The sequence below is a fragment of the Equus asinus genome, chromosome 24 (assembly GCF_041296235.1).
Source record: "Equus asinus isolate D_3611 breed Donkey chromosome 24, EquAss-T2T_v2, whole genome shotgun sequence".
NCBI classification, from domain to species: domain Eukaryota; kingdom Metazoa; phylum Chordata; class Mammalia; order Perissodactyla; family Equidae; genus Equus; species Equus asinus.
This window is the reverse complement of record NC_091813.1, coordinates 62,557,089-62,572,212: the sequence shown is the minus strand read 5'-3', so window position 1 is coordinate 62,572,212 and position 15,124 is coordinate 62,557,089.

The following is a 15,124-nucleotide window of genomic DNA, read 5'->3' as shown; positions in this document are numbered from 1 at the left end:
TCAGCAGTAAATCCATAGTTAAAACTTTAATCAGTGGTTTAAAATCTTTACAGAAAAGAAAACGCCAGGCCCAGATGGTTTATCACCTGGTTCTACCACATATTCAATGAACAAATAGCTCCGTGTTCATGAGCTCTTCCAGAGAATAGAAAAAGAAAGAACATTAAGAACATTCCCTGGCTCGCTTCATGAGGTGGGTGTAAATGTTGATACCTGTGATGGATAATGTTCTTTCTCTACTCCAGACTTGCCTGCTACACTTTTTCCTGTACCCCTTGGGGCTAGAAGCCTGCAAACCACAATTCATAGTCTCCTTGTCATCTGGCTTCCTGTTAGTTTCTGCTAATGTGAGATGCTAACAAGAAACCGGAAAATGAGAAGAATGGAGAAGTGATTTGCTTCTCATTTCTGGCTTCTCCTCCAGCAGTGGGAACTTCAGCTGGACAGTAAAAAGTTATAAACCTCTACCAATTAAGATATGTGTGATAGCACAGAGATAGAGACTTTGGCCAATGGATCTAAAGAGAGAGCCCCCACAACTAATCCACACATTAATGAAAACTTGATTTATGAACAAATTTGACATTTCTGATCAGTGGGGAGGTGAGGGAGTACGCGCTAATGTTGGTAGAAAAATTGTTTAGCCACATGGAAAAAAAAAATAAAATTGATATACACTTCATATGATACACAAAAATCAACCCCAGGAGGTTTAAAAACTTAAATTTGAAAGGGCAAACTTTTGAGAGAAAATAGGGAGAAATATGTTTAGACCCTCAAGTTAGAATTTATTAAAGAAAAACAGAGATGACAAACTTTAAAAGAAAAGACTGATATATTTAACTGCTTTAACATTAAAGCCTTATGTTAATCTAATCATTTTTAAAAGATGAAAAGCTAGACAGAAACTAGGAGAATATACTTGCAACACATATAAATAATAAAGAATTAAAATCTAGAATGCATTTAGGAGAGAAGTGACATGATTTTATATATGGTTTTAAAAGATCACCAGGCCATTGTTTGGCCAATAAACTGTATAGGTGCAAAAGTGAAAAGTGGGAGAGCAGGTAAGAGGGAGATTAGGTGGATAAAGATGGACTTCTAGATCTTGGTAGTAGCTTTGGAGAAAAGAGAAGTAGACTACTTCGGGATGTGTTGTTGCATGCATGGCTAACAGAACTTGCTGATGAATTGTCTGTGTGTTATGAAGAAATAGAAAAGAATTCTTATTTGATTCCAAAGTTTATGGCTTGATCAACTGAATAAATGCGGTTCTATAAATAAATATATTTATTTCTCTTTATGAAGTTGCCTAGGGGAGAGACAGTTTAGGGTTGAGGAGGAATCAAGGGCTCCCTTTTGGCCACGTTAACTTTGAGTTGCCTGTTAGATGTCTAAGTGGAGATATTGGCTCCATTAAAATAGACATTGGCTGCTCCAGCTCAGAACTCAACAGAGAGATCAAGCTTGAAAGACTAATTTGGAAGTCGCTGGCCATATATGGTATGAGAGTACCTATTTTTTTCCCCTGGACTGTGACCTGATATAGAGAAGGTTGTGACCTTGACTTTGAGGAAGAAAGACAAAGTGAAAGTTGCTATCTCCCCTACTTAGAGGAAACATGCTGTGGAGGCAGGAAAGATGCTAAAGACAACAATGTCTAGTCGGGTCTCCCAGGGAAGGTACTCAGTTGATCAGCTCCAGGAACAGTAACATATCGTAGCCAATTAAGTTTTATCACCCAAATTGTAGTCTCCTAAAGTCTTCACTGACACATTAGTGTGTGAGATAATTAAGCTTGCTGTTGTATCCATGATAGGACCAAGCAGAGGAGAGAGGTAGCTGCAGCCTGGAGAAGTAGGTAAGGCGCAACCAGAAGAGTCTGGAGGGAGTGGGCAAGAATCACTGATACGGACTAATTACATTAATCCTATCTCCCTTGCTAGAGGTTTTTGGTGGAATGCCTAAGCCAGTTTACACCAATGAGAAGTGAGCAGAGTTTTGCTAAAGTCTTCTGGGAAAGAAGCGTCTTGACTCTTAAGAGAAAGCTATAAAAAGTCAACTTCCTTCTCCCTAGGCTTGAAAATGGAACTCTGTCGTTCCAGTTGTTACTGACCACCATCCTATGACCACAAGGGAAATTTGGGAGGAAACTGATCCAGTGGATGTAGTGGGGACAGACCAAAAGAACCTGGTCCTTTGCATACAACAACCAACTAGGAAGCATGCCTTGCCCCTGGACCTCCTCTGATGTAAGTCAATACGTTCCTTATTTTTTAAGCCCACTTTGGGTCGGATTTTATGCTAGTTGAAACTGAAAACATTTTAATTGATACAAAAGTTGGTACGCGATAATCAGAAGGATTTATGGAAAAATTAAACATTCCTGGAGCTCAAAAATTACTAAAGGAAGGAAATCCAATCACAGGAGATGAACTGCTCACAGAAATTCTAGATGGATGATTGGACTATGGTCGTTAGATACTGAAGAGAAAATTGACCCTAGAGATGAAGGACTTGGGGACGTTCAGGACATTTAGGACACTCAATAGTGTGCAAATTTCTGCAGAACCAAAAAATCAGAGAGTTATATGATTTTGAGGCCATCCTAACAGTCATATTGAAAAATAAATAAATCATTGGAAAAATAAAAATAAATCCTTGGAATTAGAAACATTAATAAGTATGCAATAATATTGATTAATATGTTCTTCAGTTGAATGCAATACAGGAATAAAAAGGAATAACAACACTTTACCTTGGTGCTTAATCATTAATCCTTCTTTTTGAAGAGTCTAAAGAGCTTCGCAAATAAGATAAACATTAATAACTGGAGACTGAGTGGAATTCTTTCTAAAAACAATACACACACGCTTTGTTTAGGCAAAGATCTTCTTAGATTAATCTGAAATACCCTGAAGAAAAGCTTATTTGAAACTTTCTGAAGTAATTTTCAGAGTTGCGTAGAATGCTTAAAGCCTTTTGAAGTCTAGTAGATATATTATATGACATCCTTAGGCTAATCTCAATTGAAATCCAAAAATAAAAAATAATTATTCTCTTAAGTAATCAATTTCCTTAAAAAAATATGAAACTACAATTTGAAAATGAGTCGTTTACTCTTGTTTACTGGCTCTTCAAATCCATAGCCCTCGATGTCTACTGCCCCTCCCAAAGAAATGTCTTGGGAGTGAAATCTTGCAGAATAGGAACCATCACTTAAATGAAGGTAAGCCGAGAGGTTCTCTGCCCTCTTCCGGTCAGTCTCGAAGCCAAACCAGGCTCAGCTCCCACCGATATACCCTTTTATACACAAAACCCAGGTGTGAGCATCTCTCCTTGCCCATCTAGCATATGACTTCCGGAAAACAAAGTCAATCCTCATCTAGAAAAGTTCAGAGACTTAAGAGACCAACTATGAAGTCTTTTGTAGTATGAGGTACCAAAGACGAATTTTCAGCATAAAGTGGCATGGAGTGCCCCTAAACTTGAAGACATAGCAAACTCACTTCTGACAATAAAAGAGTCAGTTCTCATTGAATTAATAACACATCAGTATCCTATATTAGTCCCATATTTTTAGAGAATGTTTTTTAAAAATGTTGTTTATGGAGACCATGGAAATGCCACAATTCTGGTACTATTCTTAGGACTATAATATAACTAAGGAAAACTATGTCTTACTGAAGGATATTGTCACCTGCCAGAAAAATATGGTCCTTTGGTTAGCTGTGAAAGAGGGTAACTAGTTGGATAATAAGATTTTTCAATCTTTGTCTAAGGGAAATGGACAATATATCTGTACTCTAATGACTGGAGAGAAGTGACTAGTGAAGTGATGCAATATATTATGGGTTAAGGGTGTTTACAGCTTTTTTCAATAATCCAATAGCCTAGATCAAAGATGACAGATATGTGGCATGCTTGACTCACATTAGAAATCTTGGGCGGATGTAAGATGCTGTCATTCAGACACAACATTCCTCTTCACTAGTCTCTAATGTTGTCTCAAAATACTTTTCAACCCCGCACCCCAAGAAAATAGAGTTGGGCCATAATCTAAAATCCATTCTCTCCTGTAGTATAGAGGCAATTCCTTTTACCCTAAATGTGGACTCTCAGAACATGATTTTAAAGATTGAACTGGTTTTCAGGGACTTTGATACCAGGCGAGAGCAGTGCCCCGAATTAATTTTCACTTAGAAACAGCCTCCAGTGTCAATGAGCAAACCAACATGCTGAATTATATAGCAATCATTTATGAGTTTGATTCTTAAGAGTTGTTCCTGAGAACCTGATTGACTAAGGACCCGATAAAATTAAGGTTCTAAACATAAAAAGCCAGGATCCAGGCCCTGGGCCAGAGTGGCCCTCCAGCTCACTGCCAACCTTTGAGAGCCTTCCCTGGTGGCCACTTCTTCATCTCATCTCTGTAAGTGCAGCAGAAAATGACTTCACACTCATTCATAATTTAGTAAATTCATGTTAAAGTTTTGTCTCAAAAACAGATAAGGATAGATTAGTTTCAGTAACACAGGTCACCTAACTGACCTTTTAAAATTTTGAATTCCTTTTTTAATTTCTATTTTCTTTTCCTAAATTATTTTTCATCTAAACAGAAATGGTGTAGAGACACATTAAGAATGCCTAGATCTGCCCACATACAGGTACTTTAATTGGAACTGGGAACTTATTAAATATACACTTATGTGACTGAAGGACAGCCCACAGTTAATTAAGTAATTCTGAAAAACCACTAAGAGTTGGAAATGGTAAAAGCACACGAGCATTAGCAAATAAAATCACGTTTCAACAAATTGTTTTAGATGAGGCTGGTATGTTCAGATGCAGAGAAATAAATAAACCATAGCCCCCTGAGATTATGGCAAAAAAATTAATGCATAACTTTGTGTGATATTAAGAATCCATCACCAAGATACTGCCTACAAAGCTGCGAGGCTTTTTGGCTGACAGACAGCTAACTAATTGGCTGGTTCTCTATTAAACTACAGAATAAACCATGAGCCTCAGTATTGAGGCTTAACTATCATCTTAAAAAGGTCAGTTGTCTTCAATATTTATGCCACGATTACTTTGTAAACCAAACATCAAAATGAAAAGTCTGAAAAATCGAGTGTGCTAACAGAGATATTGGAGCATAATATTAAAACTGTGACTGTTCCAGTAAATTCAGGATGATTGATTACTATCTTTGCACCTGAACCCTGAAGGGAAGAAAAACAGCAGGATTAATAAACATAAAAATGTACTTTCCATTATAAATTTTGGTATTGTTATGTTTCCAGATTTTAAAACAGTGATAATAATGATATATAGTTAATAATAAGAGCCATAACTTTCTGCACATTTACTCTGTACTATCCTATTCTGAACACATTCCCTGTATCATCTAATCTCATAATAGCTCTGGAAGGTGGTTTAACAGATAAGGAGACTGAATCACACAAAGGATGCGATATTTGCTGAAGGGAACTCAGCCCCCAAAAGGCAGAGCTAAAATTAAATTGAGGCAGCCTAACTCAAGAGCCAAGTCTTCATCATGCTGCGTTGTGATCGTGAATTTGATGTGTCAACTTGGCTAGGCTATTATACCCAGTTGTTTGGTCAAACACCAGTCTAGATGTTGCTGTGAAGGTATTTTTTAGATGTGATTAACATTTCAATCAGCAGACTTTAAGTAAAGCAGATTATCCCCCATAATGTGGGGGAGCCTCATCCAATCAGTTGAAGGTCTTAGGAGCAAAGACTGAGATTTCCCAAAGAAAAAGGAATTCTGCAACATAGAAACCCTGCCTGAGTTTCCAGCCTTAAGGTGTGGGACTCAAGACTGCAATAGCAACTCCTCCTTGAATTTCCAGGCAGCTGGCCTGCTCTACAGCTTTAAGACTTGCTGGTCTTCACAACTTCACGAGTCAATTCCTCAAAATAAATCTCTCTCTCTCGATCTATATATATATTGAATATATATATATGTTTCTATGGAAAACCTTGACTAATGATACATATATATTGGTAGAATCAGAAAGTTCTGTTATACAACATTATATCAGCCTTATATCATAGGTAAAACAAGTATTAACATGTTAGAGATAAAGAAAATGATGCCAATAGAAGACGGGTTATTTATCAAAATCATAGCACTAGTAAGTAATAAAGCCTGAACTAAAATGTGAGTCAAAAATTTCAAGCTCTGCCAGCAGATGCGTTACATTTGGCAGAGCAGATGTGTTATATTTCTGTTGGGATCTGAGTTTGCCATGATCAACTTAGGTCTTCTGGTTCCAGGGTTTAAAAATATTTCCTCTACTTCACACTACCTCTGAAATAAATAAGTATGTTTATCAGATAATTCAAACAAACATAGGAAGGGGAGAACAATGAATCGAAAGCTTTAGATAAATTCTGCCTCCTAGACACTTTCTGAGGCATGAAATGCAAATTGGTAATGATGTAGAAAATAGAGTCAAGAAAACCAACATCTTCGTTTGTGTATTCAAATACATATGGAGTGCCTATTGCGCAGTATGTAAGCTTGTCCTTTGAAAGATGGCAAGAAGAGGGTGTTAATATTGAATCACAGAGCAGTGGGTCTAAGTTAAAAACCTTTAAAGTATTTCTGGCACTTAAATTAGTCCGAACAGTCGTATCCTGCTCCTTGAGCTGGTACAGCATGTCACCTATGCACCACTCTAAATTTTATTATTTATTGTATGCATAGTGTTACAAGGCAAACGATAATAAAATCTTCGAACAAGCAGACCACAGTTGACACTACTTAGGTCTAATGGAAGGAATAACATTTTATAGTGGGGTGCATGGCAGTTAACTGAACAGTGATGTTTGCCAGTGGAAAGTAAAGAGCAATACTGTGTAAATACTTATAAAGATGTCATCTTAAGTAAAGCGAAATGGCTGTGCAACGAGTATTTATTAAGGAGATTGTACTACTTATAAGATTGTGATTACCAGCCCTGAGCTCTGCTCAGCAAATCTACTCTGTTTCACTCGGCAACTTACCTGCCCACGCACTTCAGTGAATTTTGCAAACCTTGTCGACTATCTTCAAGCCTTCGATCCCTTCCTTCCATCCCAGGAGATCTCATCTACTTCACAGAGAAATAGAAGCCATCTGATGGGAACTCCGAAACCACCCACATCAGAGCTCATCCTCCTTCCCCGCTTACGTGAGAGAGGCAGACTCTCCTCCCGTCTAGAGCCAAACCTTCACCTGGTTCTTTGGCTTCCATCCTGTGACGGTGAATCTTATGTGTCAACTTGGCTAGGCTAAGGGACTCAGGTTTTGGTCAAACAACAGTCTCATGTTGCTGTGAAGGTATTTTTCAGAAGTTATTAGCATTTAAATCAGTAGATTTTGAGTCAAAACAGATTACCTTCCACAATATGGTGAGCTCCACCCAGTTGAAATTGATGGCCTTAAATGGAAAGACTGAGGTCCCCAGATGGGAATGAATTCTGCCTCAGACTTGGGACTGGAAGATCAACTCTTGCCAGAATTTCCAGGCTGCTGTCCTGCCCTGAAAATTTCAAACTTGCCCGCCCTCACAATCCATGAGCCAACACCTTGAAAGCTCTCTCTCTCTCTCTCTCTCATCCTTTCTACTAGTTCTGTTTCTCTGGAGAACTCTGACTAACACATGTCCCAATCTACCATCTACAAAATGGCCTATATAAAAAATACAATATTTGTATTACACACTGGCTGCTCATGACAGAAGCTCCTGCCCCCTGGAGCTGAGGACATCATGACTTCAGCACTCTTGTCATCCATAGCTACCTACGTTCCAGGGAACCCCTGCCCACCCCTTCTCTTACTTCTCTCCTTGTATGTCCTACCTCTCCCTGCCTTTTAAGTAAACCTAAGCTATCAGGTTAAAAAAAAAATAGAATATGAATTTCCATAGTCTCCTCAAATTACCACCTTATTTCTCTTCTCTGCTTCATACTTTTTATAGTTATTTATTGTGTTTTTCTCCTTTTTGTGCCTCCCATTCATATATTTGTTCAATGAATGAATAGAGAGTCTTCTAGAGGAAAAATGTTAAGCCCTCTGGAGATATTGAAAAATATAAAAATGACTCCTTAAACAAGGCATATGTGGGGATAAGTAAGCAAGTAGATATATAAAATGCCATGTGCTAGTTATAATCAAGGAGGTATGGAGATGTAGCATCAAAGGTTGGGATTCTTCAGAAGATTTCTAGGAAGAGACAAAACTTAGATAAAGACCACTGCAGTAAAAGACGTATTTCAAGAGCTCGTTCAGAGGACAGAAGAAAACAATTGGAGCCAAGTAAGAAGATAGATAAGGAATGAGGCAACCACAATTCTGGAGGGAGGGAAAATGTGGAGGACAGAAATTTCAAAAGAGAGAATGAATTTCTCTAGGGATAAATCCAGTTTTGTGGAGAGGGCTATGAAGGAAAAATTCAAAGAAAGTGAAGAGGTGTCGAGGATAATAGGAAAAGAAAAGAAAAAGAAGAAAAAATATATGTGTACATATTTTCAATTAGTAGGCCATGGGTGAATATATAGAGAACAGTTTAAAAAAAGATAATAGCTGAGGCAGAAGCTAGATTATCATGTGTTAAGAAATCGGTGAAGGAATGGAAGAATGAACACTAAGTCTTCTTTCAAGGAAAAGGGAACTAGGTGGGACTTCTGATGTCCCTATGACGATTCGCTACCCTCCATCCCGTGTTTCACTGAGGCTCACTATGCCTCTTACAAAGGCCCGCCATCTTGATCCTTCATTTTCCCTTCCTGCACCTGCCTCTCTCCTACCTAAATTTGTCTCCTTGGCTCTTGCTTCTCCTCCCTCCAGGCCATCCTGTGTGAATGATGAAATGAGAAGGATACAGACAGCAGGTGCCACAGGAAGGCAGCGGAGCATGAAAGAAAGCAGGTAAGACTGACCTCTGGAGTGGAAGAAACCTGGCTTTAATCTTACTGCTATTTGATCTTGAGCAAATTATTTAAATTCCCTGGGCCTCAGTTTCTTCATCCATAAAACAGACTATACCTTCCTTATCAGTTTGTTGTAAGGTTCAAATGAAACAGAATCTGTTATACAGACAGTGATGTGCACACAAGGTGCACAATCATTTATATTATGATACCAGACTAACGTTCCTAAAACAGTGCCTTTATTATTTTACATCTCTGACCAAAAAGCCTTCAACACCCTACAATTTCTTACCACTTTAAATGTAAATCTCTCCCTCCTGGACTATGCTCTCCTGGGCCGAGGACTTGTCTTAGTCATGTTTGCAACCCCAGTGAACAGCTTAATACATTGATTCAACACAGCCTTCCTTTATCTGGAAAGTAGACGGACTCATTAAATTGCCGCTAGGATAGAATAAGATGCTTTTGGCTTCAAGCAGCAGAAAATACAACTAGCAGTGACTTTACAGAATAGATGCGTATCTCACAAAACAAAATTCTAGAGGCAGTGAGTGTCCAGATTGTCAAGGGACTGTACAACGTCAATTTCTTTCTGCCCTTCTAATCCACCATCCTCGGCATGTTGGCTTTTCATCCTCAAGCTTGCTGCCTCGTGGATCCAAAATGGCTCCTGTAACTTTGGGTGTTACATGACCTCATATGACCACAATCAAAGCAGGAAGCAGTGAAGACAAGGAACAGGAAAACTTTCCTTGTTTGTCTCTCTCTTTACCTCATCAGTGAGGCTGCTTTTCCAGATTTCGTTTGCTTGGTTCTCTTCCTCTCAGTTTGCTCCGTAATTGTTGGAAAGCTCAAGCACCCTAAGGGTTTTCTTTCATACTTACTCTCCTCAGTAACTTTCTGCATTGTCGGGCTTTAAAAAGATATATCCAGACAACTGCCAACTTTGTATTTCAGCCCAAATCTCATCTCCAAGCTCCATGTTCATATTTCCAACTCATATCTCCACTTGCCGTCATACTGTATGCAATATTTTTCAACTTTCTTTTGTCACTCTGCATCATATATTTGAGAATTAGCCATGAGATCTGTTTTTAACTGTTGGATACTAATCCAGTGTGGAAATAAACCACAGTTCAGCTATCAATCTCCTCGACTTGGGACAGTTGCTTCTACTTTTTGTCATTACAAACAGAGCTGCAAGTAAGGAAGACATTTTTACATGTCTGCTTGACTACTATTATAGAATAAGGAGCATTTACATCCCAGTATAATTGTGGGTTTGTCCGTTTCTCCTTGTAGTTGTGAAAAATGTCCTCTATATGTTGTTGGAGGCACATAAATTTTGAAAAGTTACTATTTACTTGGGACTTGAACCTTATATCAATGCGTAGTAACCATCTTTATCTCTAACAATGCTTTTCCCTTTAAAGTGTATTTGTCATATTTACATAGTTACACTAACTTATTTTTTATTATTATTTACCTGGTCTACTTTTTCTCATCTTTTTACATTGAATTATTTTGTGTCATTATGTTTATGTTCTTTTATAAAGAGAATTTTATTGGACATTTAAAACTCAATTCATAGCCTCTGTCCTTCAACTGGAGAATTTTTTCCATTGACATTTCTTGTGCTTGCTGAAATTTTTAGATTTGTCTCTATCTTCTTTTTTCCTATCTCTTTAAGATGCTTTTATCTTTCTCTGCCTTCCGTAAGATTGGCCAAGGTGTCTTTATTCCCTTTTATCCTCTAATTATTTAGATGATATACAATCAATTTTTATTATTTAGGTGATCATGTTGAAATTAACATAAATACTTGATTAAACTGAGACTAAAATTAATTAATAATTCTAACCTTCTCCTAGACAATAATTACCCACTTTCCTTATTAAGCACTGTAGACATTTAGAGTTTTGTTACATCTTTTTTCTATTATTACCCAAATTAATAACCACTGAGACACAGTATTGTTATTGTTCTACATAAGAAATGCTTCTTTATATTGACCCACATGTTTACTAATTTTTTTTCTTACCATGCTGCTGAAATCTGTATTTCTTTCTGGCTTTTTCATTACTTAATCCTTTCAAATGTTTTTATTCATCATGCATCTTGTCAATGCAAATAATCTATAAATCTATAAATCAAAATTTGGGATGAGTTTGTTATGAGCCAGCTCTGAGGACCACAGCCAACAGGCCCTTCCTTCCCCAGGGAAGGAAGCACACCCAAGAAGTTGGGAGTACAGAGTGGTTATATACCATCTTGGAACAAGCAGCATGTATCACATAGGACAGGAATATCTCTTTTATTAATGTCATGAGATGCTTAGCTGGCACAGCAGGTTAGTGGTAACATGGTGAACACAGCAGGTCAGTAATTAATCCTTAGTTTCTAGGAAGAGATGCTTATCTTTAAGGAAGTGCTGATATGGGAAATGCTACATCGCTATCTTTAAGGACATCATTCTTATCTTTGAGACATTTTAAATGTTTAAAGCAGATGTACAATGCATGTTCAACAGGCCACATCAGGCCCTTTTGGAAAAAAAAGTCAGACCAAATTAGTTTCAAACCAAATGGCTTCCTCTTGTACTCCAAAATATCTTACTGCTTTTCATTTATCCATCAATCTGAAAGTGGTAAGTCCTTTGAATTTTGTCTAAAAATATATTTTTTAACCCTCCTTGCCAAATTACAATTTGGCTAAATTGGTCTAGATTAACAGTTACTTTCTCTTAGCGTTTCGAAGACAGACAATAAAAAATACCCTTGTCTTTTAGCCTCTATTCTTGCTCTTGAAAGTTTGCATCAGTATAATTTTTGTTTCTTTCTAGGTAATTCTTTTCTCTCTGATTACCTAAAAGATCCTCTCTTTGTCTTCGGTTTTGTACAGTTTTACTACAGGTTCTAAGTGTGATTTGTTTTTATTAGTTTTTCTTCAATCTAAGGATTCTATCTTTCATCAGTTCTGGAAAACTCGCAGGCATTACCTCAACAAATATGGTTTCTCCCTTTTCTCTCAATCGCCTCTTTCTACAGCTCCCACTAGACCGATATTCTCATTCTAACCTCCATGTCTCTTCATGTCTCCTTCTTGTTTTCTAATTCTTGTCTCTCAGTGCTATATTCTGGGTAATGTTCTCCAATATCTCTGTTCACTAATCTTTTATTTAGTTGTGTCTTATTTTCTATTAAGTGTGCCTACTAACGTTTTACTTTTAGAATTTCTATTTATTCTTTTTCAAATGAGCAGTTTTTTCATAGTGTCCTAATTGTTTTCTCATGATTTAAATTTTATGTTTTAGGCTTTATTCATTTTGGATAAACTTATTTTATAGGCTCTACTAGAGTGTTCCAGGAACTGAAATTATTTGGGTTGCAATCCCAAAGAAATTGTTGTGTCTGCTGACTTTTGCTCATGATGAATTGTTTCTCTAGAGTGTGGGTTGAGGGTGGCCTCCCCTGAGCAGTTTTCCATTTATATCTTCCACATGCCCAAAGAGTATCACCCTGTTGGGCTCAATTTTTATGCAAACTTCTTTCCTTCAAGATTTCCAGGGCCAGCCCCGGTGGCCTAGTAGTTAAGTTCAGTGTGCTCCACTTCAGCAGCCTGGGCTCGGTTCCTGTGTGCAGACCTACACCACCTGTCTATCAGTGGCCATGCTGTGGCAGCAACCCACATACAAAAAGAGGAAAATTGGCAACAGATGTTAGCTCGGGGTGAATCTTCCTCAGCAAAAAAAAAAAGAAAAAGAAAAGATTTCCAGGCTTTGCAAGAAGTATTATTTTGAACCCTAACCGTGCATGAAACATAAGTCTCGGGTTTGAATTTCCAGCAATTCTCTTTTGTTTCAGCTTTCTTGTCTTCTTTCCATACCAGTTGGTGGATTTTTTTTTAATACTCTTTCTCTTGGGGTTTCCCTGAGGTTTTGTACTTTGAGAACCCCATATTTATTCAAAGGTCTCAGTTTTAACTTCCCTCTTCTTTTGAACACAGAGCTTCAATTTTTGGCCCTATGAGGACGTTACATTCTGAGCCTCTGGATTACTAAGGCCAAGAATACTTCAGGGCAGCCACAGTAACTCATGGTCTCACACACTTCACTCTGCACAAGAGTAGTCTGTTCTTCCTTATATGCTCAACCACACATTAAGAGAACATTTTTTTTATAATACATATCCACCTATTAATAGGCTTTGGTAGTATGAGAATTTCTGCTTTGCTTTGTTCTCCATTTGTCATATCTCTTTAAGGCCCCTGTCATCTCTGTAAGGCTAGAAAGCAAGGCCATTTCTCTAGTTGTAGAAGCCAAATTTAGGGCAAAGAGGAAGGTCAAGCCTGTGAGTGTGTGTGTGCGTACACAAGTGTGGCTTGTGTGGATATGTTGAGTATGGGAACACAGCCTCGGTCAGAGAAGACTTTCCTGAGGAGCCGTATCTTGAAGAAAGAATGGTTTGCTCAAGAGGCACAGGAAGCTGGTTCCAGGCAGAGGACACAGCACATGCTAATGCTCAGGGGCTTGAGCGCACATGAATTAGTTGGAGATCTGTGAGCTGGTCCACTCAACAGCGGCATAAGTTGAACATGGGGAAATGGCCAAAGTTGAGGACTGGATGATGAAAATCCATTTTAACTCCATGCTAAGGCGCTTAGATTTTACTCTAAAGACAATTGAAAGCCTTTGGAGGATGTCAAGCAGAAGAGTGATGATTAGGTTTCCTCTACAGAGTACCAATATTTAGAATAGATTCAGGAGACAAGAGACCCCCTGCACGGGGCCATATGTCCTATTTGCCATGCTCTAAAAGGTAATTCATGGAGCAGATGATGTTGGGGAGTGGAACTATGAAGAGAAAGGATGTCAGAGGTAGACACCTGACTCCAAGGACAGAAAAACCAAAGGAGGGATCAGGCGGGAATCCAGACAGAGGGTCTGAAGTTCAAGAGAGCCAGAAGAGGACCCATGAGGGTAGCGCAAACTGGATCAGAGGCTGGTAGCCAAATTTGGTTAAGGTGCCAAGAAATCTAGGCTAGGAAGATGCAGGCCAACCTAAACAAGTCCTGAGAACAGGGATGCAAGTTTGGTGCCATTAGTTATGGTTGTTGTGGTCAGAAGAGATAAAACTTTCAGATGCATCTATTTGCACTCCCTCATGTAACAGGTAGGCATACCCACTCTTACTGTTACTACTTTCCTGATGGCATCTATTTGATCCATCAGCATCACCGGAAATTGATTCTTAAATACTGTCAACCATAAAAAAGATGAACAAAAATAATGATATGTAACTAGTTTATTACACTGCTTTGACTAGACAGAAATAATTCTTTAATGTAGCCATAGCTGTATCTCTATAGGTACAAAGATAGAATTATCATATGGGGCCAGGAGGCAGTGTGCCTGCCAGCAGAAACGATCTGGGCTATCTTGACTTCCCATTTTCTCTGTAAGAGGAATCTGGCAAACCTCTAGATGCCTGGCAGGTGTTTATCACTCTATTTCTACTCCAATGGGAGAGAAACAGCGTGACAGTGTGATATTCCAAATTTAAAACAAAACCCGCTTTCTCCCAGACGATGAGCTCTAACCAGCGGTGCTCTGGGGAAAGACTGCTGTGATCTTGCTTTTGTGTTCTTCTGGGAGATGCCAGCTGAGCCTTCCTCATTTTGGCCACAGTGCACCTCTAACTCTAATTAAATAGCCACAGCAGCGCACGCCTGATAGCCTTGAAACTTAAATAAAGGGCAGAGAATAATTTTATAGCATGAAATCAATAAGCAGCAGACTTTCCCTTTTTGTATCAGGCTGACCTGTGGTGACTCCTACTGTGCTCAATTAGGTTACACCACACTTTTAGTGTGCACGGTTATATCCAAGTGCGTTATTGCGCATACTATAATTATCAAATAGACAATTGATGGCCATAAAGATCAATGATTACGGAATCTTTATGTAAGAACAAAGAAGGGAGTCAAAGATGAGGCAGGAAGATTAAGACTAAACAATTACTGTCCCAAGGAGTTTGTAATCTGTAATACAAGATCCCGAATAACTATGATATGACACTGTGTGATATGTGCCAAAACAGGAGCATGAACACTTGCCAAATGGGCACAGAATCCAATTTGGGACACACTAAATTTGTGACGCAGGAACAAAATTCAC